We start from the raw sequence: 20038 nt of genomic DNA on the forward strand, positions 1-20038 counted from the left end.
CTAAAAAGGAGAATACAGAGTGACATTTCTTCTGACACAGAGTCCTCTGGGAATTAACTACAAACACATTTCCACCTTGTTTTAATACCACTTTAACAATCAGAAGCAAAGCTTTAATCTTTTTAAAAATATATTTCCTTAATAAAATTAAAATTCTTTGGGGATTTTTCTGGCATTTAAAATAATACCAGACACAAAAAAAAGAAGTATTTAGATCATCCTACAAGATTTTAAAGGGTTTTGTTCCACAGAATCACAGGAGATAATGAAATGTGACTGTATTAGTTCTAGACCAATGTGGTGACATGTCACTTAGTTAAAAGAACTGGCATATTTAGGGATAAATTCTTAAATTCTTAATCAGAAATTTTAAGATACACCAGATAATATGATGCATCTTCTTATTTGTGTCCTCAGGAATGCCTGTCTGTTTCTACAGTCCAGAAAGGAAGTTTACAATGAGTTGTTCTTGTTCCCTATGTGAGCCCCCCATCCCAAAGTCCAGGGGGCCACAGTGCTACTGAAGAAAAGACCTGTTTGTACATAATGCTCTGAGAAAGCAGATCGCAGGACAAATTGAAGCAATTCTTACAAATTCTGAAGCCATCAGAGTCAACAACAAAACCATCATTGACTTTTAGCAGGGCCAGGTTTTGTCTCTAAAGTCTCTTCGCTCCATAGGAACTTTGCTAGCTCATCAGAGGTGCCTTCTGTGAGACGGCCAGCTTGACTACCATGATCATAATAGCCAACACAGTAGGAAGTTCACTTACAAATAAGTGGAATTCTAACATTTTTAGTTGTATGCACTATTTGAAACAGGGGTAATTAGATTTAAAACAGGCAGAAATTAGTTGGGGTTGGATAGAAGACTTGATAAGGTGCTGAAGAGGCTGTGAGTCAGCGAGGGAAGTATGTTACAACATGATTCCCCCTCCCTTATCTACTCAGCATGTATACATCAACTAAGTGTCACAGTTGTATTCCATAAGTACATAGTGAAATGTGAATTATCTCAGGGAAATGCTGGTTGCAAACACATTTGTACTTTGTTCTCTAATTCACTTAAATTTGCCTGTTGTGCTGTTGAGAAGATAGCCTTGACATGATAGTTAAACTTTTACTCTGTGTGATTCTGGTAAATAAAGGGCCTGATAAAATATTTATTTTTTTTTTTAACTGGAGACAATGCCAGAGCTATATTTGTAATATACTTTATTACAAACTAATCACAGAACTGTACTGAGACTATGAATACTACATTTTCTTTCTTTGATTAAAGACAACAGTTGCCTTTGTAGCCAAATACAAATCACAATGGTAGGAGGAAGATAGGAAAGGGAAGCTTACTGGAAAAGTATATTACTGTGACTTGATACGTATGTCCTGTAGCTGTTATGAACAGCACTAGTAACATTTTAATGTGATTAATGTGTTTTTAAAGGGCTTTCAGACTTCCACTGCACTGAATATACAATAATGACCAGGACTAAGTGCATGAATTCGAAGAATATCATCACACAAAACCTGGATTTCTACAATTTGTATTTGAAACATCACTGCAAGATAATGTCAGTAATACCAGTATTTCCTATGCAATAGAAAGATGTATATGACGCAGTTAGAAGCAAAACAAAAGCAAATATTTATATTTGTGATTATATAAAACACTAAAATAAGAGTACTTACATTTAAACCAAAAATTAGGTAATTTGAACTACACAGGCACTGAAGGACTTCTCTTTGCAAAAGTAACTCCTACCTTCATAAAAAAAAAATATGTTAAAACCAGCTTATTTCTACACATTAGCAGCTGGGTTCACTTGAGCTTGTAGGTTTTACTTTTCAGATTTTGTCTTTTGAGATTGCACAGATTTAAAACTTCAGGTATTATTTACAGCACCACAGAACTCATGGAAAAAATCAGTCATCCATATATATATTTTCAAATATGAAAGGACATAGAAATGCAGAATATTTACACCAGATGGACACAGGGAAAGAAATTTAATCTATTACATACATGAGAGTAGCAACCCCACTCCCAAACATCTCTTCGCTACAGGAACCGTAACAGAAGAACAGAGAAAGTGCTCTGGCAAGAAATTGGTTGTGTTTCAAAAATATGAACATTTTTTTACTGGACATAACATAAGTAATGTATGCGACGTTCCTGAACACATACTTCTCAGGCACTGCAGGTTATTTCTTGCCCAGAGAAAAGAGGAATCATAATCAATGCAAGAGTATGGTAATCCATACATTAGTAAGATCTGAGCACAAACAACTGACAAACACAGAACCAAGGTGTGTTACAAAGCCAATATTCTGCATTTGAAAAAAAAAACCGTGCAAGACATGGACATTGCCCTTTAAAAATAAACTTAAGAAAACTTTTTTAAACTATGTGATACATCAAAGCTCCAACAATTTCTTAGAAACAGACCTTCTGAGTATTTTATACCAGGAAACACTAGCAGCTATAAATCTGTCTAAACATATGTGTGCCTACTTGGATAGTTTCTCTGATGTTGCAAAAGATGGTATAAAGAATGGCACAAATGTCTGTGAAATAAGATTCAATAAATTTTAATAAGAATAAGGGTTTATATCTGAAATTTTTGAAAATCAGGATAGCTTTGGCAGTTCAGAACCATGAAATAAGTTACCATCAGAACATTTAATGGAGTTCTACTGATTCATCTCTTACTAGTTTTTAAAAGTTTTGAAATACTTTAGCTATTAAAAAATTGCTCACTACATTAAACAGAAACACTATAAAGTCAGTAAGTGAATACTAGTTGATACCAGAATTGATATCACTTCCCAAAGAGTTTTGCACCAGTCTAATCAGCCAGCTTTTAAGTACAAATAAAATTATAAATAATTAAAAAAAATTTAAAAGGGTAATACAGTGTTGAACCTAGTGACCTGAGCAGATGAATCCCCATTAAGAGAAAGGTTGTCACCAGATTTGACAAGATGGTGGTTACTAAGCACAGAATTAAATGTTCAGGCATTCACTGGAAGACTGTTCTTTTCAACAGTGGCTACATTTTTGTTATTAATTCAACAATTCAACCACAGAAAAAGTAAACAATTTAAAGTATTCCTTTGAAAAAAAAGCCATCAGAGAAGAGAGATGTACTAATTATTGCAGATTTCTGCCTCATCCATAAATGTGGCTGCATGATTGAATCCAGCCCAGCATAAGGAAAAATAAAAGAGTACAAACGAAAGACATGCAGGAGATCTGGGCTTGGCTTCATGCCCACTGTCATCACAGTCAAACTCCATTTCCAAGATCCACCACAACACTTTCCTCTTAAGCTTCCTCTGGGTCACTATGACCTTTGTTAAATGCTACAACAAGTGATAATACTGAAGACGAGGAGTATATTTGTTGCAGTTTAAACTGAAAGGAATCAGGGGATCTGAACCAGATTGCAGTTAAATGTAATATATTGCTCAGCTCCAATCCTCTTTGTTCCAGATGCATGATTTGTTACTAGTTTTAACAGAATGCAAGCTGTATTTTGTAAAGACTAAAAACAACACATTACAGCATGCAGAAGCACCATCTATCAATTTTCTAAAAGGCAATTGCACCTGCCTGCAAACTTGTCCTTATTTGACTGAGCCCTCTGGGTAGCACAATGGTTTAATGCAAGAGCCCTTCATATTTCAAGGGTGTGGTTCAGCTCTGGCTTCTCAGAAATGAGTCTAAATTTAGCAGGTAGTGAAAGTTTATCCAGTAAAGAAAAAAAAAAAAAAAAGAAGAAAGAAAGAAAATCCCTCTTCACATATCTGTATACATCAGTATAATTCACAGATCGTGCTCTGCCACTTCCCCAAGACTGACCTACATCACTCTTGTTCTTTCAGTCTTGCAGTTCTCTCAGGCAAAGTGGGCAGCACACCCAGTGCTTTGCACCAATGCCATCCTTTCCACACTTTCAGAAATATTGACTCCTAAATTGTTAAGAAGGAACACAGGAGTTTAGCCCTGTAGCTATAGCCCTGAGTACTGGCCCTGACCACTGCAAAAGTAAACAATCATTTAAAGCTAGTCTGTTAAAATGTTCCAGTTTATCTTCAAACAAAAATGTAAAGCAAAACTTTGTTTTTATTTGCTCTTCCCAAAAGACAAAGATAAAGGACGCAGTAAAAATACTGGGACTGCAAAAGGAAACAAGGTACTGCCATTCACAACATCACATCAGGAAAAGGAAGACAGATTACTTTAGTGCAAAAACTGGTTTCAATTGTGATTACTGTGGACACTGTTACAATTTTCATTCTTATCTGGTCTCAGCTCCTGAAATTTTTTGATGATTTAACACAGTCCTCACCCAAGCAAAATTTCTGGGAGCTTCAGTGACATTTTTGGAAGAGCAAAATTAAATAAAACAAGGAAGAGCTGCATAGGCATATGACTATACTCTGGCAGCTGGGTTACATTCAGAGCAGTTTGCTGAAATGAATGGGGCTATTTATGCAGCAAGGAACTGTTCAGAAACCTGTGCTGGCATTATTACTCTGCATCCCCAGTAAACTTCAAACATACACATACTGACTCCAAACACAGCAGGAACTACCCACAACACCATCGCAGCTCAGTTCCTACCCATCACAACTGTCCTCCCATTCTGTGCAGTGCTCACAGCAGGATGGGACCTTCCACTTTGTGTCCCAGCATGTTGCCACTTTGCAGGGAGAAGTGCTGCATGCAAAAAACTCACAGGAACTCAGCAGGAGTCACTGCCACATGCAGAGTCAAGAGACTGGCTAACAGCGGGGCTCACAGAGCACTCTTGCAACAACCTACCTGTCCCTTCCTACAGATGCAGAGGAGCAGACTGGTTCATGAGGAAATCTCGAGCCAGGTTTTCAGTTCCTATTTTTCTTCAGGCTGTGTCATTTTCCAAATGTTTTGCTGTGGAAAGAAACACACAGCTGATCACATATTAGGTCAAGCATTGTGCAGGAAGACTATTGTAGAACTACTTATTGGGGAGCCCTGCTGACAGCCTCCAAAGAGAGCTGCCAGACGAAATTACATGGGATCGCTTACATCCTACATGGGGCATATGCTTGAACAGGAACTAAAGACATTAAGAGAGAATGTGGAAGTCTGTCTTGATCACCAGAGGTCAGCTGACTGATGCCGTCATGTATTTGTACGAGGCAAGGTCACCCAACTCTCACCAAACAAAAACCTCAGCGGGAACACACAGGCAGGAACCCCTACGTTGAAGAACAAGACACCATGTCCCATTAAGATCCCACAGGGGCTGAACTTGCTACATTATATAATGGTGAATTTGGCTTCTACCTCTCTGCATGGTAGGGATTCTCAGCTCCTAAGGAGTTCACAACTTGGAGGAGCTGTGAGATGTTGCCTCTGGCCATGGGTGTGGCTTTAGTACTGCCATAATTTCCTGGCTCTTCTGTTTCTGTTGTCCATGTCAAGCGTTTTGAAGTGGCACTGTTACTTATTTCTAAGTGCAGTTGCCACTGATGCTGAACAGTGATCCATTGTTCCTATTGTTCCTTCCGCACTCAGTGGTTCATAAAAACAATGCTTAAGATGCAACTTCAGCACAGGGAGTCCCAAAACTGCTGACTGTCAGAAGCTGGGAAAGTATACCAGCAGGAAGGATCACTCTGTACTTGCCCTGCTTCTTACACTTCTCCATAAGCATCTTCTGAGGACTGCTGTGAGGAGCAAGGTGCTAGGACCTTTGGTACAAGCGTGTATTGCTCCCCTTATGCTCTTCCTCTGACACTTCCCTGATCAACACGAATAGTTAAAGTTCAATTACTTTGACTGACAATGCCAATGTCCTTTCTACTGCTGTTTAAAAACTGCTCTCAAAGTGTAACACTTTGGTTTTCCATGTCAATGTACTTTCCAGACTGTACTGCATTGACTGAAGTAACCACACCACGGGAGTGAAGCAATCTTTGCTGAACAACAAAGAAAAGCCTGAAATAAATATTGGAACATATTGATATACTCTGGTTTGGACATAACTACCTCGGGGAAAAAAAAGAGAGAGAGAAAAAGAAAATCTGCATTCTGTCACCTGGTCCTCATGAGGATTTACAATTTCAACAATAACAAGGGGAATGTTTGAAGAAGGGAGAATTAGGGAAGATGAAGAGATTTAAATTTCACCAGCATTTTCCATCTTTTGATAAAATGTTAAATGGATGTTTATTTAAGCAAACTTTTTTCCATTTTGAAATGCTGATTTCACCAGCTGTTTCATTTTTCCCCAAAGAAAAATGACATAAATGTTTAAAAAGCCGTAAGAAAGTGGCATTGTTTTCTAGCAACAGAATGCTCCATTTCATTAAAAAATTCTGAATCAAAGTTTTTAAAAAAAAATCAGAAACTGTATATTTAGAAAGCAAGTAAACATGCTTTTTTTCTATACCTTTTACTCATAAAAAGTAAGAGTGTGATACACTATGTAGAATAGACTAACATGATCACAACTGAACAGCAACTTTGAATTTTAAACATATGGCAGAAGAGCATGTATATAGATTTGAAACTCAGATAAAGTGTACTAAAATGGCTTGCTAATTTTGAAGGGAGAGATGAGATGGGAGAAATTAATGCCCATAGGACACAAACCTGCACACCAGATAATGTGAGGGCTCTGGGAAAAAGGCTGCATGTTTTCCAAAGGAAACTTGTCTTTAAACTATTTAATAAAACAATTGTTCAACAGATGCTTGCATTTCTCTTGAGTAAAGAGTTACTTCCAAAGGAAACCAAGTTCAATAGGATTCCAGATATCCGTGGATTTACATATTTTGGACATACAGAGGTATGTGTTTCCCAAAGAATGGGTAACTTAACTATACAGAACAACTCATGGAATCTGCTGTATCATTTGTTATCACAATAAATTATGATATTGGAATATACAGTATGTTCAAATGCTTTGTCACAGTAATTTCAATAATGTTACAGTAAACTACAAATGCCACACCAAACTGAAAAAGAAAGCTACCTATATTATTCATAAACTAGAAAAGAATGTTCATTAAAAAAATATGTGAAATTAATGGCAAACTAAATCTTAAAACTTACATAAAGAAGGAATTCATAAATAGCCCACATCCATTTAAGATTTTTTTTTAACCAATAAACTTCACAAAAAAGATACTTGCAAACAGATATTGCATTCAAGATTATAGTACTGAAGTTGTGTCTATATCTTTAAACACTTGGAGAGGTTAGTTTCTGGCCAACAACTCAAATCATACGTCATACCACAGTTTTGGATAAACAATGAGCAAAACAGACTAGAAGAGCTATCATGAAAGGGCTAAACAGAGAGAAATGATAATGATGAAATGTTGATTTGCCCCTGTGTGGCAGATTAAGGAACCTGTACAGAGCGGATGTCACATATTTTTTAGCAATGCATGTACCCAAATTTGCTTTTGGCAAACATTGCTTAACTGCTGCTGTTTTTCATGAAGTCAATGAAGACTGAGTTAGATAATGAGCTGGCATGCACTTTTGAAATGTTTACTGTGTTCCTTAAAGTAAGGGGAACATGCTGGTTCTTAAACTAATTTGGTTTTTGTTGTTGGCTTCCCCCATCTCTCCTCTACTACTCTGTTCTCCCTGTCTTTGGAATAAACAGAAAATGATTTAATCTTTTGATACTTTTTTTTTTTTTAATTATACAACTGAAGAATCGGTAGTTTCCAAATGGCAAACAACTGAGCCATGTCAAGAGCCATGTTAATCTCATGTGTTCAGTCCGTTGTTAACAATGAAGGAAGGGGGATGGGGAGGACAAAATAAATTCTGTCTATTCTGGCCTAAATGCAGGACGTGAACAAGGAGAGACTCCACAAACAATGTAGTCTTTTTCTTCTGGTGGGGGAGGTGAAGGGGAAGATGATGGTAGCAGCACTTTTGTGGAAGGAGAAGCTGCACCCATCTTGCCAGTCAATACAGCATTCAGAAAGTTTACATGGTGGGAGGAATTTCCCACCCATTGTTAACTAGGAACTTGATTTGAAAATGCAGTTTTTAATTAAAATTGGCACTTCCAAGCTTCATGCTGGCATCCACCATCTTGCTAAACACTGAGCTCATTTGTGGTTCCAGCAGTTTGCAAACGCACTCTCAGAGGTGACAAACCAATTCCCATCCTGCCACCCTTACTCAGTCCTTAGTCCCCATCCTGCCATGAACAAATGGGAAATTTACTCCAGTAATACAAAGCAAGGACTGTAGGATGTGGCCTCATTTGGCTAGAATCCACAAATCCCAGTCTTTATTACTTTTAAGGCATTATTAACGGAACAGAATTCTTCAGAAATGTTCAGAGGAAAACAGGGTCAGTTATTTTCGAGGCTTCTACATGCTTCACTTCACTCAGATATCCACAATCATCATTATAGCTAAAGATCCCACTGCTCAGCTTAGATTTCACTCTCTTCCAATCTATACTCTCAGGAAACAGTATTCAAAAATAGAAAGTCTAAAATATTACCAACAACAACCAAAATCTATGGATAGATAAGATGCAGAATTTTTCTGTTTCATGTGAAAGGCCAGAACAGCTTGTTTGTTTTGTTGATTTAATGAATATATTAGTGTTTGCAATGCATTCTGACTTGAGGGATCTCAAATGAAAAGCCTAGTTACAGCTCTGCTGAAGAAACCAGTATCTTCACTGAGTAAGAGATCACATCTCATTATTTAGGATTTTTTTCCAAATAGCCCTTTGGGGAAAAAAAAAGAAAAATTATCTTTTTTTTTCTAGCTTTGCATATTCTCAGATCTTGAAGGACAAGCTGGGAAGGTGATTTTTCTGGGGTTTTTTAATTTTATTTGGATAGATGTCTTTATAATGTCTAACATTGTTAGTTTCACTACAAAGGATTTCACTTCATCTTACAGTAGAAGCAAAATATGATGCAAATTGAATAAAGGAATTCACAAGACTACCCAGTTCACATGAATACTAGCTAGCAAAGCAAGCTGTTGTTGGCTTTTGAAAAATCTGTCAACAATTAAGCTCATCAAAAGGAAATTCATAAGCCGATTTAGCAGAAATGTCTCACAAAGCCTGAACACTGTAAGGTACATTCATGTAGTCAGCTCAGTTAAGGTTCTATTCATGAACTAAAGTAATTACTAAAGATTCATATATTTGTACTAAAAGCTTGCTGAACGTACAAATCCAAATATAGAAAGAACCTCAAGATTTCTAAATTACTGCAATTTGGAGCCATTTGCAGAATGATCTTCCAACAGGAATAAATCCATGTTCCAGGCCTTCTCACATTATTCTGAAAAATGCCATCTTTCAAAAACTAGTACAAAAAAATGAAAGATATCTAACACCTACTCTCAGTGTCTATTTACCAACTTACATCTTATGCGCTTCTGAAAAAAAGAAAAAAACCAAAAAAAACCCCAGACCTTTGTTACTGCATTTAGAACATTCTGTAGTCTTTATTTAAGTCAGAGGACAAGGTCTCAAGAGGGTTCTACAGAGCATAAGAGTTACTCAGTCCTGACACCAAAGCAGGTAAGTCAACAAAAGAATGTATCTGCACTGCAGACTCTGTCCATCTCCCAAAATCCAGTGCACACAGAGTACTGTGAAAGAAGTGACAGTCTCATGATTTGTCCAAATTGTCCTTAGCAATCTAAAGAAGTTTCTCCAGGAAATTACAGGCTTTATTATGGAAATTCTCCCTTCACTGCCTGTTAATTTGATTAGCAGACTCCAGTTTATTCAGAATTTTGCACGTATACACCACTTGACCAGATCTGACTCATCACACATGCCCTGTGATGAAGATTTCATTCTGGCTTCTTCCAGTAATGAATGTGCATTGATTTTGTAAGATCCTGTTCATGACCTTAAAGCTAGTTCATAGGGTCAGACCTTTCATTTTTCTTTGTTCAGCTATTACTTTCTACTGCTGCTCTTTCCTTATTCAACCTCCAGTGTTGCAGGAATAGGACTTGGCTGATACTTCTTTGCAAAATTCTTTGCCTTCTGATCTCAGGAATTTGGAAACTCTGTGCTTCAGAGTGTCTGATTAAGTCTGGAGTAGGATTCTGTCCTTAATCTAGCATTCAGCAAATGTTTCAGCTTTGGTATGAGACACCTTATAAGAACAGCACCAAATAGATTCATATTGTATTAGAAGAAATCTATTGAGAAACAACTGCTACGCTCTCTTTCCACATTTCTAGATGACACTTGCTCAGTGGCTACTGGGAAACTACTATGAGTTTCCTTTTACATATGAGCACAGTGCAGATACTGCCAGAAAAATTCAATGTAGAAAAGACTGTACTAGAAGTTTTAAAATACAGTAGTGATTGGACCATTACTCCCCAAATAAATAGTCCTACACTTAACTCTAGAGTATTTTGGGCTGACTTTAAAAAACAATCCAAGTATTAAGGTAAAAGTCATGTAGGTGTGAAACAAACAATTTCCTCCCCATCCTGTAGAGATACTACACATTAGCTGTACAGCTATGATTAATCATAATGCTGCTCATCATTCCAAATCAGACTGAGTGATTTTTATAGGCATCTGTTTTCTTTCACATTTACCACATACATAGATGTAGTGTCACTATTACAGAGATTTGACTCATCCAAAAACATCACAAGTCAACCACTAAATCAGTGAGGAATATGCAGCCCATTACAAGCCATAGATAATACAAGATCCATATGGCCTTGGGGCAAATTACTGAATTTGCCAGGCCATCAAGCTCCCTGCGTACTGCCTTGCTGGAGATGAGGTGGTGCTCAGCAAGCAAGCCTTCTGATCAGCAGGCAGCCACAAAACTCATGGAAGCTGGTGGACATAACTATCTTCTACTCAGCCTAAGTGAGGCAGCAAGAAAATACTCCTTTTGTTTAGCAATAAATATAACAATAGAAGCTACAGGCTAAATCACAAATTGGCATGACAAGACTGGAGGAGGAGCTGGGCTGTGCAGCCTGAGGGATCTTCCCCAGAGTCAAATGCAGAAATGGGAGTTGGACTTTGCTTGTTACAACAACTACTCCTTGTCAGAAGCAAAAAACATGCAGGAGCACAAGAAGGCAGTCCAGAGATGGGTCCACAGAGGCTAGTGAAGACAGAAATATGGCCCACAAAGAAAATGAGAAAGCTTTTTGGGCAAAGTGCTGGCTGCTGGAGGACTTGGAACTGAATGGAGAAACACTTAAGGGTGTTCAGAGAAATTATGACTAATGGAATATGATTTTCATTAAGTAGGACTGTCTCAAGGACATATCTGACGGTTATCACAATCTCTTCCCTGCAGCAGTAACCTGTGAGGCCCATGCACTGGGTAGCTACTAGGACTAAGGGGGAATAATCTGGGGGGTGAGACCCCAGAGGGCTTCCTTGCAAAGTTGGTAGTGTCAGCAGGGCAGAGATGCGTCCCTGCCACACTTTCCTCTAAATGACCTCTTAGCATGTTAGGTAAGGTGTTCTCCAAGAATTAGAGTTAATTAGACTGTACCTGCTGTGGCTGAGAACACAGACTGGAGAGGCTATTTCAAACCCATGCAGGAGAGGGGAGAGCACACTCACCACCAGCCAGGAACAGAAGGCAGCCTCAGCCATCTTCACGGTAGGTAGGATGACACAGCAGTACAAGTGTCCAAAAACGTGAATACGGACACCAAACCACTCAGGATTTGCCTGTGAGAGAATAAAACTGTGCCAAGACTGAGGAGCAGGGGCCACTGATCAGACCTGGCAACCAGACTGCCGCCGATCCCAGCCGCGAACAGGGACACTATGGCTACCTTGGCAGCCATGACAGGGCCGTGCTGTATCAGAGGCAGCGGCATGGCCAGTGGAGCCGCTGCTCCAGCCTCCACAATGCCAGTGGTTCTCTTCTGCCATGAAAGAGGGCCTGGGCTGCAAGAACGGGCCACCAAAGACACAGGGAATTCATACCTGACCATTCCTGCCACCCTTCCTCCATATCATACTCCTTGACCCCAAAATGTCCTCACAACCAGGAGGACTCAGCATCAAGTATCTGCTCTAATTGGGACGGCTTATTATGTTCAAATCTGAATTTGAAGAAGTGGGAATTCCACCCTTGAAGTACTTTCCTGAGAACATGGTTATTACCCATTCTGAAGCAGCCTGCCAGCACATATCAGCACGGGGTACCTGTGTACATCCCACTTTGGGGCATCATATTCCCCAGTCTCTCCATGGGTCAGTTACTTCACGCTTCATGCTAGATGCAGTTGACTCTCACTGACTTCACTGGGTATAGATCAGATATCTGATGGAAATTCATAATGGAGTATGATTGACTAAAGGCTGGAGGAGTTATTCAAGTAATTTTATGAGAGAATGCCCATGTGCTGATTGCTGCATACCAAAATGCAAACAACAAACCAACTCCTAGCTCCAAACCCCTATTTTATCTCTGAATTTAGGTATCTTAACCCAAGTGACAGAAAGCGAATATGAATTTGTTCTCTTTAGCTTTTCCTACCGACTTTTCTCTGAATTTCTCTATTATGCATGCTATGTGATGGTATGTCTCCCTGCCCCCAGTCAGAGTAGAGAGCTGGATACCTAATTTTAAGTTGTTACCTTTGTGATGCTTTAGTGCTGTAAGTTTCTTTCCAAACAAGTTAGGTTAATGTACTTATATTAGTACAACAGCATTGATTTTTTTCAAAATACCTATTTGACATTTAAGCTGTGTGCAATTGTTTGCAGCCTACTGACATAGCAGAGAGATCCGATTTGCAGAAAATTGTCTCCTCCTGCAAATTTTCTAAGAAATATCTCATATTGAGGATATTAAAAAAAAAAAACCTCTAAACATTTTCTAAAAGCTTGGTACTTATGAAGGAAAGGCAAAACAGATTGGAGCAACTAAAGAACACAGAGAAGGCAAGCAATTTGTGCTAAGGCAGTTAGGAAATCACAAGCCTAGAAAGAGCATGCAGAAAACTAGCTGTGCTCTGCCAGTGCTACTGAACAATACCCCACTGCACAGCTTTTTAAATAGTTTCTAACATTTAGTCCTTTTTCAACATGTAATTGTGCTGTGGATATTAATTTCTTCAGATCAGAGTACATTTATTCTTCTAAATATTTGGTCCATCTCTATTGTAAGCTCTTCTTAAGACAGCTACAAAATATTGCTAATATTTTTGAGTTAATAGTGTGTTTAGAAGGTCATGTCAGGTTATTGCTGGGAGGATTAAAAGATTTTCTTTCCTCCAGAGCCCTTTGTTATAAGAAACCAAGGAAATTTAAAACAGGATTTATTCCTTCGAACCAGGACAAACCAACAGAGTACCGTGGCAAGAGCATGAAGCAAGAGCACTTTGGGCCAGGAAATTTACAAAGAAAGCTTTCTTCAAACTCAAAAGTTAAGCTGCAATTTTAAAACTCTGAACGGTTCTACATTAAGGGCAGCAAAAGACAACTGGTTTCACAGTCATTCACACTTACAAGTCCTCTTTCAAGGGACTTTGGTACAATACCTGGTAAGCTAGTGGCTGTCACTAACACAGGTGGATGTTTCTGGCACATATAAGCTTCATTTGGTACTTGTCAAGCCAAGCCCTGCTGGCTGCTCCCACTGTCACCAGCAAGAAGAAAGGACAGTGATGAGCATCAGCAATGACTGCAAGGTGGTTCAGTGGAGAAACAGGAAAGACAGGCAGGAAGGAAGAAGAGAAAAAGGAAAATCCAGGAAAGTTTGGTCTCAGATGTCAAAACAAATCTATTGCCAGATGTAATGATTTTTCCCAACAGATGTTACTTAGAAACAAACAAGACACTCAAGCCTTAGGATCATGCCTGTAGGAAGTTCTAAGTCTGGTCTGCATCTTTATATATGTGCTGTCATTATATTAGACAAATGCTAATATACAGTAATGATGAGATCAGGGTGAATGGTAGGTCAACTGAAGTGAACGTGCCCTCTGACTTAACCAGTTTAAAATTGAAATGCATCAGCCTTATGAAGTGATTGTTGATGTCCCAAAATTCATTGCTCAGAATGTAATTTATTTGGAATACATCAAAACCCATTAAATCCTACCCCTACCAAGGCATTAGGTATCGTGGTGTTTTCTGTCCTTAATCTTTCAGACTGATCTCTCAAATACACACAGCTTAGACTTCGCTTTCTACACGCACCTTATCCTGAAAAAAATTCTACTTAGATTTTTTTTTTAATCTCTATCATTAAAGCGATCTTAGCATGGCATTCACTTCTAAACATTGCATCAAACTGGCTTTTTGAGCAACTGAAAGCAAGAGCATTGGTCACATGCTCACATTCTGCTGGAACTGGGCCTATATATATTCTGACCATTTCCAAATGAATGTGTCATGCCGTAATGGATATCCTGACAAAGAACTGATGCAACAGCACTGACAGAAATATTTATATGTATATTTTAAAAGACTTCACCAACAGGTGGCTTTCATCTACTACACAGTATTTCTAGCTTAGCTACTGCAGCATTGCGAACAGATATTTTTAAGCATCATCAATATGATTACTCTAGAATTTACTCATCATAAATCAGCATACTGCAATGTCCTTTCTGGTGGGCAGTTAACATATCCTGCTTCCACAGTTCATCTATATAATAGTTCACGTGAGGATGAATGAGCTCACTTCTATTTGAGATGACAGCTTGATGCAGCATTTCAAGGCTTAGCCTAACTTGCCCTTACTTGAGGTCAGGCAGCAACCAGTCCCAGAAAACATGTTTGTTAAATGTGACTGAAAACAGTTTAGCACTTGCATTAAAGTATAATTAAACATGAACAGTGTGCCTTGATGTTGTTTAAATGAATGACACATTCCATGCCCAGAGGAGTTTTCAGCCCAGTTTTGCGACAGACAAAACATAATAATTGATCCAAGAAGAAATTAATGAAAAGAGTGCCAAGAGGTTAAATAAGCTATCATTCTGACTGAACAGTATTTTATGGTGTTACTCGTATAGTATACCTCAACGAAGAAGGTGGAGCTCAGTCTGATCCAGCACGCCTCCACTGAAACAGCTGGCACGAAATATCAGATGGGCTTGTGAGCAGCTTCCTCTGGAGAGCTGTTACATAAGCACAGGAACTGTAAACAAGAAAAAAAGAGAAAGAAATGGAAAATTAACTAGATAAAAACTTCAAGGGAAAAAAAATTATATGCATCTACCTTTGTAATTCTAACCTAAACTAAAAAGGAAACCTGAGTTTCCCCTCAGCTATGTAAACTCTCTAATTTAAAAGAGCTTTTCACAGCAGATTTTTTTCCCCAGTTTGGATCAGCTACATGTTTCCTGGAAACATGGAGCAATTGGTAATGTTGACATCTCTACCTAGAAGTTTCTCTTCCCTCTCTAAATCACAATGCTAAGAACCCTAAGCCAAATGACTCCAGATACACACCACAAAAAGAACAAAAAAAAAAAAAAAAAAAAAAAAAGAGACACTGGGGAGTAGGTGAGCGCTTAGAGAACTCCAACTTTTATTTGGGTGCTTAAGAGGAACTGTCTCCTTTTCTATATGAGCTGGAGGCAGCTGAAAGACAGGACAGGAAAGGACAGGCTAGGATGCCCAGCTAGGAGACCAGAGCGCACTTCATGTTGTGTGGTACTTAAAACATGGAGGGGGAAAAGGGATATGGGGGGCAGGGCCCACATCCTTGTTCAGCGGCCATCTCCTAATGCCTCATTGTGTGGGTCCAAAACAAGGCAGGCGGCAGAGGCTCAGCAGATGCAAACACCCAGGACAGATGCTACTACACCCTTCTCCTGCACCAGAGCGGGGAGCCTGCCCTCCTCCACCTCCACTGAGACACACCAGAAAGGCAAACCAAAGCCCAGCGCTCAGAAACACTACGCCCTTCTGAGCCTTGCAAGCTGGGAAAGCCTGGATAGGGAAGGAACTGCGCCTGGATATAGAAGGGCCTAAATCCAGATTTTGACCCAACGAATCTCCAGATCAGCTTCTGCCCAGCTCAGTTCCGTTTCCTACAGGAGATACTCATCTCATCTCACTTTGGGGGTCTGGGATATGATGTCTGCAGCTGAGGCAGCCCCCTTGGCTCCTGAAGACAGCGGAGAGAAATGGGCCATTTCAGGGCACACTTCATCTGGCCTATTCAAGACATACGTTTCCAGAGATGCTCTATACCACAGAAGTGTGTCCATTTCCCCAGATATCATTATGAATGGAGTCTAAAAACCTGGTTCAGAAGCAGGACCATATTTAGCTAACTGAATCCCAGCTTCTGATGGCTTCATTTCCAAGCGACATTCCCAAGGTGCCCACTTCCAGGTATGCTCAGAACAGGCTCCTCCAGTCTTAATAGCACTTCCCAATTCAGCATCTGTCAAATGAGGCTCTTCATTACGCATGGAGTTCAGACATTAAATTCAGAAGACTGTACTAGAAGGGCTAGAGTCAGCACTACAAAATACAACTCTCGTGCATCTAAGCTAGATTCTAAAGGGCACCTGACCACAGCAGCTCTGCCTTGTACCTGGCCCGTGCCGTGTGAGGGAAGACTAGTTTGAATGGCCAAGAAGAGATGGCTCAGCCCCAGACAGCTGATGAGGTTACTGTGCCCGAGTGTCCCCCTCGCCCTCCCTGTGGTGATATTTGAGCTGTTCATAAACCAGCTGCTGAACCACTGGCGTTATTTAGCACTTTAAGGGTGGGGTAAACAGCTAGAGGTGATAACCACATGAGCTGTCGCAAGCTGGCAGCAACACATAAATCAATCAGAGGCCCCAGGCACACTGAAATGGGATACACAGACAGCAGCAAACCAAGCAGGAAGCTGCTTAAGCTAGCCAGTGGAAACACAAAGACAAGTGCAGTATAAGATCACACACACACACACTTACAGACTCTGCAACCCAAGTGTCAGGGCATTCATAAATCTCAGCCTCAGTTTCCTGTTCTTACTCTGCTGAGAGATTTTTAACCTACATCTTCCAGCAGAATGTCAGCCACCAAGCTGCCACAGCGGGCTGCCAGTGTCCTGCCCGCTCCCCATATACACACACCTTTTTAAAAAAAAATATTTCACTTTCTAGATGTCTATTAGTCTCAACAGAGAGACATCTACCTCTCTTTCCTCTGTAGTAAATGTCCTAAAATAGACTTTCTAGAAACTATTCTTTTTCTTACCCTCTGAATACTGCATAAGGAAAACACAGCAGGAGGGCATCAAGTACAAAAGCCTCAACCCTGGCTACTGTTACAGCACTCTCCTGGGTAAAAGATTTTTTTCATCCACCAAAACAGGTGGAAGATCTAAATCAAAATCTCCTGTCTGAAACGTAAGAACCTTAATGAACGGTTGATTCAACACCACAAAACAGGCCTTTTTATCATTAAATTGTATATATTCTCTACATATACTTTTTGCTGTAACCTCAAGTGGAACAGGAAAGAAAGGGGATGAGAACACCTTTCAGTTTTAAGCTGTGGGCTACAGACCCAGGGATTGATGTAGTCAGGACTCAGGCAGGTGGCACAAACTCAAGAATAGACCGATGGCTCCTATGGGAATTTCACTAGCAAAAACTAGCCCAGAAAGAACTGACACAGGAGGGAAGAAGGTATGTGGGAAGGCAGAGGAATGCCAGTGACACCTAGAGACATCCTTAAGTGCTAAAGAGGCATTTAAATGTAATTCCTCCCATTAACCTAGCCCACTAGCTCGGTGGTTCAATTGCCTGCTACGAATTGTGCTATGCTGCCAGAAAGCTGCATATCTGTGGGAACAGGTGTAGAATTTCAGCCATCACCTTCTCTGCACCGAGCACTTATTTTCTTGGGATGAAAGGAGCAGCTGCAATGGGCAGAAAAGTAAAAATATCATGCCTGTTTATACATTCTTTTCATAGAGTTTGGAGAGCACTTCCCCTCTCATGCTCAGCGCTGGCAGATAATGCGACTTCCCTCTAGAACCACATGCACTGTGTATACGGGTTGAGTCCAACATTAACCTACAGAGCCATTCTAAGTAAAAACACATTAAAGTGTACTTAAAAATAGAGTTGTAATCATGTACTGTACTCAGTGTGCTTAAATAGCTCACGTAACATAGTTTAGCGTAATAACCACTCGCTACTCAGGTTTCTAACACAAAGGAAGATATAGAATGGAATTACATTTCGGCCTGGAACTAATTCTGGAGTACAGCCAGTCCCATGCAATCCATAAAAATTCCTGTGTCAAAATGATGTGTCCTGTTGTCTTGATGCCTTCATCAAGATTTCTGAGTTTCTCATTTCTCTGATATCCTCCGCGTTAACAAACTTACACTGAACATACTTAATCTAACTGCACCACCACCACAGCTCTGTTCAGGAATCCACTCCTTTGCAACTTTTATATCAGCATATGCAGTAGCAAATGCTTTCTCTGTATAGCTAGTTCTCTTCTGTATAAATTGCAGAATCATTTGAAAAGGTAGTGAAAATGCAAATATTGCAAAAATTTCCCTTTCACCTACAACCACCTTAACAAGTCACATTCTCTACCTATAAGCCACTGATGAACTCAATACAATAAAGTAATACCTAGCTTTCTTGTAAATAATCCTAAATTACAGAGTTTGCAATAATCATATATGCCTTCAGAAATTAAATTAGCACCCCCTTGTTATATACTTAAGCTTCTGGGTGTCCATTCAGGTTTCCCATCTGAACTGAAATGAGATAATCAATTTTTTTGTTTTTCCATTTCCTTCAGTTATTTGCGTGGGAGAATCAGAATGACAGTATGCCAGAGTGTATAGAATAAAGGTAGGACACACAAGTGACCTGCACTTTCATAAAGTCTCTCCTAATCTTCTGAAAAGCCACTGAAAGAATGAAAAAACTAATCCACATTATAACATAGTAAACCTTCTTAAGATTATTAAGTAACCTCTGCACGCCTGGTGGGGTACAGGTTCCTCCTTCCTTCAGCTGTAAGCTCCAGCCAGCAGATGGTAGATGCTCTCGATCAGAAAAGCAGCAAAGTGCACCTGACAAGGGAGGAGTCTTGCCAGAGGATGCGTGCGATGACATATCTGCTTTCCCCTGGCTGGTGCACCAGCCAGTGGAGGATTTGATCCAGCAAGATAGGAATGCATGGTTAGAGACCTCCAGTTGTTAGAGACTGAATACATATGAGGCCTAAGATTTTTGAAGCCAAATTCCTATTAAAAACAATAGAAATTTGGGTGTACAAATCCCTTAGTCTCTGTCCAGCCAAAGCAATTCCTCTCCCCCCCGCCTCTAGCTGCTACCCATTGGTTAGCACTGCTGGTACAATTTTTTAGAAGGATTTCTTGCACAAAGAGAGACACTTATTAAAAACAGAAAAGAATGTGTTATGCCTCTGCAGCCAGAATCATAGTTTAAAAATCTGTGGGCCGGATTTTCCTGAATGCTCAAAATGATACAAAACAGTTATAAACCCATATGAGCCACCTAAGCTCAAGTATAATATGGCTGGTTTTCATCTCCAGTGATTCAAAGGAGGTATGTTTACTACTGCAACTGGCACAGCACACTTCCTGAACAGACAAATAAAATAAATAAATAATATTTTCATTAATATATTTTCCTCTTTAAACACTTTTACCCATTATTTATTGGTTCAGAGGCTATGATTCACTTTAGGATAACTTAATATAAAACCAAAGTATTTTCATCTTATTTTACAATTATCCTCTTTTGTTATAAATAGCCATCGAGCTGATGACTCAAGAGCAATACTCTTGAGATCCCTCTTCCGCCTTTCCATTTCACTTTATAGCTGGATTGACTAAAATACAAGGAGTATAGTTACCTTTTTTGAACTAACAAGGTGCAATTCTTGTCTCTGTCCAAGGTGAATTTCACCCCAGGAGGACCAGCAGCTTAGTGCATATTTGTGACCAGATCCTGAACTATTTGTACAAGCAGTTCTATTAGTTTCTATTTAAGTAATGTGACTTCAGTTAGATA

The 20038-nt window shown here is 39.5% G+C and overlaps 1 long non-coding RNA gene across 4 annotated transcripts in view; it reads right to left on the bottom strand.

The window, feature by feature from the left end:
- LOC130153057 (uncharacterized) overlaps positions 1-20038 on the bottom strand; it is a 166886-nt gene that overhangs the window by 123310 nt on the left and 23538 nt on the right. For all 4 annotated transcript variants that reach the window (XR_008823198.1, XR_008823199.1, XR_008823196.1 and 1 more), the window contains exons 2-3: positions 15040-15159; positions 4829-4936 (exon numbers count right to left, since the gene is read on the bottom strand). This is a non-coding gene — a long non-coding RNA (uncharacterized LOC130153057). The remainder of the gene's footprint in view (positions 1-4828; positions 4937-15039; positions 15160-20038) is intronic.

Source organism: Falco biarmicus, chromosome 7 (genome assembly GCF_023638135.1).
Source record: "Falco biarmicus isolate bFalBia1 chromosome 7, bFalBia1.pri, whole genome shotgun sequence".
NCBI classification, from domain to species: Eukaryota; Metazoa; Chordata; class Aves; order Falconiformes; family Falconidae; genus Falco; species Falco biarmicus.